This window comes from Pteropus vampyrus, unplaced genomic scaffold (assembly GCF_000151845.1).
Source record: "Pteropus vampyrus isolate Shadow unplaced genomic scaffold, Pvam_2.0 Scaffold5, whole genome shotgun sequence".
NCBI classification, from domain to species: Eukaryota; Metazoa; Chordata; class Mammalia; order Chiroptera; family Pteropodidae; genus Pteropus; species Pteropus vampyrus.
This window is the reverse complement of record NW_011888786.1, coordinates 14667977-14673685: the sequence shown is the minus strand read 5'-3', so window position 1 is coordinate 14673685 and position 5709 is coordinate 14667977. Positions and strand designations below refer to the sequence as shown.

At 32.3% G+C, this 5709-nt stretch overlaps 1 pseudogene; it reads right to left on the bottom strand.

Annotated features, from left to right (window-relative positions):
- Positions 1-218: 218 nt before the first annotated feature.
- LOC111744038 lies at positions 219-337 on the bottom strand (annotated as a pseudogene).
- Positions 338-5709: the final 5372 nt, after the last annotated feature.

Below are 5709 nucleotides of genomic sequence, written 5' to 3'. Positions count from 1 at the left end.
CTTTTTAAATGGCACATTTAATGTGTCATTCTTTGGATAACATATTTCACTGTATTCATTTATAAAATAATTTTTTTCTGTAACAATTTTGTTTCTTTTTTATTATTATTTTTTATTATTTATTTATTTTTATTTTTTAGGTGAGGCAACCCTTCGTTGACCTCACACACTGCAAGGACCTTGTCAGCTTACAATCCCTTATATTTTTTAATTTTTTACACCTACAGCACTGGATCTTCCTATGTGGTCTCTCATCCAAGTACTAACCAGGCCTGACCCTGCTTAGCTTCCGATATCAGACGGGATTGGGTTTGTTCAGGGTGGCATGACTGTAGACACAATTTTGTGTAACATTAGAAAACTCCATGGGGCAGCATTTCCATTATATGCCCTCCTAAACTTTATTCAAGGAGAAACCTGTCACAAGAAGGGAAGTTATCTGACAGTCTCCAGCTGCAGCTGCTTTCAGGATGTGCCTCAGCTTTTGTGCCTCGACACACAACAGAATGACTGTACCCCTCCAGTGATTAATCATCATGTTGCTATAGTAAGTTCTCACTTAACGTCATCGCTAGGTTTTGTAACTTTAAGCCAAATGACATTTAATGAAACCAGTTTAACCATAGCTGATTGATATAAACAAGAGTTAGGTTCCTATGGCATTCCATCAACTCTCTAATAAAAGGATGTTGAACAAAACAGCATTATTTGAAGATCTGATGTGCAAGGATTCGACATTTCAAATCACCTGGAATTATCTGAAAGACATCTAAATAATGCAATTCTCTGTTAGACTAGCTAGGATTTTCTCAAAGCTAAATCTTAAATAATTTTCTACTAAAAACTAGCTAAAATTTGTCTTAAGTCTCCAGATATTTTAATAAAAAAAAAAATTAGCCTTTTTTTTTTAAAAGAGAAAAGCAATGACTCTAACAGTTGGCACATAATATGTTTAATAATAATATATTAGTAAGTATCTATTGAATTAATACCCTGCTTTCTTTAAAAGAGAATATTAATACAACTCATTTATTTATTTGTTAATGACTCTTGTGACTAATCATAGTATTGGAAGGCAACGTAGCACTTTGCTCCTTAGTCTAATTTATCACAGGTTTTGACCAGATAGAAGTACCCAATTAGTCTCCCTGTTTTAACTTTTGCTCCCTTCAAGTAACTATATATTCTACAGGAAATAATACAAGAAAACTATGAACAATTTTATGTCAATAAATTTAACAAATTTGACAAAAAAGACAAATTTCTTGAAAGATACAAACTATAAAACTTCAAGAAGAAATAACCTGAATAGTCTAATATCTATTTATTACATTAATTAGATATTAAATTTTTAGGGCGGGGGGAACTTAAACAGAAAGACACCTCTAGGCCTTGATGGCTTTCTGGATAAATTATACCAAATATATAAGGAAGAAATAACTTTAATTCTGCATAAATTCTTACAAATACATAAAAAAAAATAGAGAATACTCCTAATTATTCTGAGGTTAGCATCAGCCTTATAATAAAACCAGAAGAAAATAAAGACATGACAAGAAATAAAAACCTTGCAGATCAATACTTCTTATGAACATATATACAAAAATTCCAAAAAGTATTTTCTCAAATTGGGTCCAAAAAACACATAAATATATAAAAATTTGGTTTTGAAAATCAAAATGTGGCACAAAAATTTGAAGGTGACAGATATGTTTATCTTCTTAATTGAAGGGATGTCTTCACAGGATATACACATGCCAAATTATATCAAATTGTACATTTTAAATGTATGCAGTTTTCTCGTATGTCTATTAAATCTCAATAAGCCTGCTAAAAAATAAAATAGTTGCGTTAGACACAATGTTTGGGGGTAAACCTACATAGCAATGCATAAGTAGAAGAGTGTGATAATACCCATTATCTCTCTCACTTGGGTTGGGTAGCTTTGAGCCTGAGCTCTTACACTGGCTTGTGGAGTTTCCCTATGTGGTAACTTGGTTGATATTAAATCCTTTTGCCCATTTGTAAATAGGTCAGTTAGGCTTTGGTTAATACCCAGTCAGTTAAGCTATGGTAAAATAGATTCCCTTTAGGACAGGCCTAGCTAAGAAGAGCTTTGGGCATATTTCAAAAAAGTTAATTTTCCTCAACCCCTGCTGGAAACACAAAGGAATTTTTCTCTGATTTTAAGAGTGAGAATCTGGTAGAGTTCCTGTAGGTAAAACTTCTTGACATTGGTCTTGGCGATGATTCTTTGGATATGACACCAAAAGCACAAGCAAAATCAACAGAAAAGCTAAAATCAACAATTGGGACTATATAAAACATAAAAGCTGCACAGCAAAAGCAACAACAGAATAAAGAGGCAACCCATAGAATTGGAGAAAATATTTGCGAACCTCACAAGGGGTTAATATCCAAAAATATAAAAGGAACACATACATACAATTAGACAGCAAAAAAAAATCTAAATAATTTTATTAAAAATGGACAGAGGACTTGAATAGATTTTTTTCCAAAGAAGACATACAAATGACTAACAGGCAATGAAAAGGTGTTCAAACTCACTAAACATCAGGGACATGCAAATGAAAACCCCAATATTGATATATCACCTCAATATTATCACACAATATAATACCTTCTTGAAATTCTTTCAACGTTTAACTTTTGAAAATATTCGGAGACTTGTAACTCCACTTTGTTCATTTAACTGCTGTATAATTTTCCATTTCATTAGCAAGTCACAAACTTATTTATCTATTTCTCTTGGAGGACAGTGATTTTTCCCACTTTTAAAATATTCAAACAGTACCACTATAACATACTTCCTGTGCACTTATGCTAGAGTTTCTCTGCAAGTTGAATTATTGGAATATTGGTGCTTGGTGTTAAAAGACCTTCATTTTAATTACTCTAATGCCCACTTTAATTTGCATTTCTCTGAATAGCTGTGAGATCCAGCATTTATTTATTTACTTATTTATTTGCCACCTAGATTTCTGCTTCCATGAATTAATTGTTTATATTATTTATTCTGTTGTTTTTGCCATTTTGTTATTGATTTTAAGTGTTTTTTATATAGTCGTGATGCCAATCCTGTCATTTATTTTACTACAAGTATCTTCTACCTGTCTGTGGTTTCTTTTTTTTTTTCCCCCCCAGGTTTATTTTACTGCTTACTCTGTGTTTGAGAAAGAAAGTCTGCTGCCCAGTGGGTTATAGTAATTGGAAAGGCAAAAGTGACAATGTTTGGCTGAGTCTGTTCTGCATATGAGTCCAATAAGTACAGATCTTTGATTGTAGATTGACCCTAAATTTGACAAGTAGAAAGATCTTAACTTAGCAATTTCTCAAATAGAATTCAAATGCTATCACCTTTTTCGATTTTACAATTCAGTTACCTAGATTTGAGACAGTGTTATAATCAATCATGCTTCATCATTCTTGGCAAATGAAGCTTTTTTCATTTTCTTTTCTTTTTCAGGAAAAACAGATGAAATTATTATTTTACACTTGCTCAAATAAATGTACTATGCCTATCTTAGGTTAAGTTTCTGACAGTCCTTATGGAAGGTACAGTATCTCTGGATGCTGTTCCTGTGGGTTGTCTCACAATGCATTCTTTCTCAGGCTCCTGAAGACCCAGACATGAAGGGCTATTTGCCCCTATTCAGAAGATTATTCATCAACTATTTTGTGAAGAGGCTTTTCAAATATGGCTATGCTCAGGTATTAAGATTATTTCTTTTATATTAATCTACAATCAATCACATTGCAACAAATATTAAAGGTTTTGCATATTTTGTTGCCTTCAGTATTTACCAACTGTGTCATTTAATTAAGACATGTCCCTGGACTTCTCTAAATCTTTTTTTTTTTCTCACTTCTAGAAGCTTTTAATATATATATATATATATATATATATATATATATATATATATATATATTCCTTTTAATGCCTGGAACTTCAAATTGAACAACAACAAAAAAGTCATTTCAAAAGGCAACAGCTTTAAAAGATTATTTCAGCTTTATAGACCTAAGAAACTCCTCAAAAGGAGCAGTTATGATCCAAGCAATTGTATTTAACTGCCAAGAACACATGTACACTATTTGATGATGTACTAGTTCATAGGGAAATAGAATACCTTTTTTGTCTGGAAAAAATAACTTATTAACTTATTTGAAGTGGTGGAAGTAATCTGAGTGAGAGTTTAAATTAAAAAAAAAAAAATTCCTCAATTGTTCAGCATACTAAAAAGGAGAATAACTTGGAATGTGATGGAAAAGTAGTAAGGGAAAGCCACAAAATTTAAGGGCTAGTTATTGCTAGAATGAGTGGTAATAGGGAAAATTGCTAATACTCAAACAAGAAAAAGGGAAGTTGGAGGTGTGAAATTTTTTTTGGTTGAAATAGTATTCTCTGCAAGACATAAATCTTCAATGTAATATATAAAAAACAAGAGGATATACCAATCGTGGAGCCCATCTATGAAAAATGGATAATATATATTTGACAAAGTCATTTCCTGAGTTTCCCCAGCATATATTCAACCATCTAAATATTTTGCAAATATTTTAGTCTTCCTCAAGGAATTGACAGCCTCATTGAGAATATATACTGGAACTGCATAAAACTGCTGAATGACCATAAATGACCATACGAAGATTGTGAATGAAAATATGAACAAATTATAAACAGTAAATAGGGGCAGAAAATGAATATAGCAAAGAAATTATCTGTTTGATTCAATAAACAAAAATTTCTTGAGAGCCAAAGTGAGTAGACTGAGGTACCTGGATATTGGCAATAAAATGCTGGAGGCTAATAAAATGAAAGCTGTTAGAAATGCCTATTTTCATAGGTATTTCTTTCTGAAAAATATTTATGCTGGAGTTAAAATTTGTGGACTGTGCTAGAAGTAGGATTTTAAGCATCAGCAGTCAAGTGAACAGACGGGACACAACTTTAATCAGGTTATGCAGTAGAAATGTTTTAAAGATGCATTGAAGCACAAATTCAAACGACACAGCACAACTGTGTGCTATAGGAGGGCCACAGCTGCAGCCTGGCCTCCTGGCAATTACTTATGGTTCTTGTCAAGCGGCGCTATCAGACAAATTTGATTTGTTGCAGTTAAATGAGGGTGTCAAAAAGAAAGCAAAGGTGTCTCTAAAGCTAACAAGGCTAAAGGCAAAGTTCATTTTGAAGCTGATTTTCTTTTTCCTCCACACAGTCACTCCCTTATATATAAACTTTGTTAAATTTCCAGCCCTTGTTACATCCACGTCTCTTCTCTATTTAAATTTCTTTCATGAATAAAGACTACTTAGTTTATTTAATATGGCACTAACCATTGCTGTCTCACTTTTTCAATTGATCTATCTTGAACATTGTTTTTGAAATGCCCCATCTACTGTTTGAATTCTCCTGTGGTCTGATTAGGCCAAGCAACAGTTCACAAAGCATTTTTACAAGAGTGTGAATTGAAGTGTCCTCTCTTGTAACGAAATAAAACATTTCGTGTTTTATACTTTACATGGTTTATAACAATTGTTGGTATCTTTCTAAGACAACATTTAAAAATATAGCATCTTAACAACTGCAAGTAGCATGTCTGGATATTAAGAAATGTGATATCTATACATTTATATTACATAATTTATACAAATTGTATCTGTTGCAGTAAAGTGGATGCATTTGCA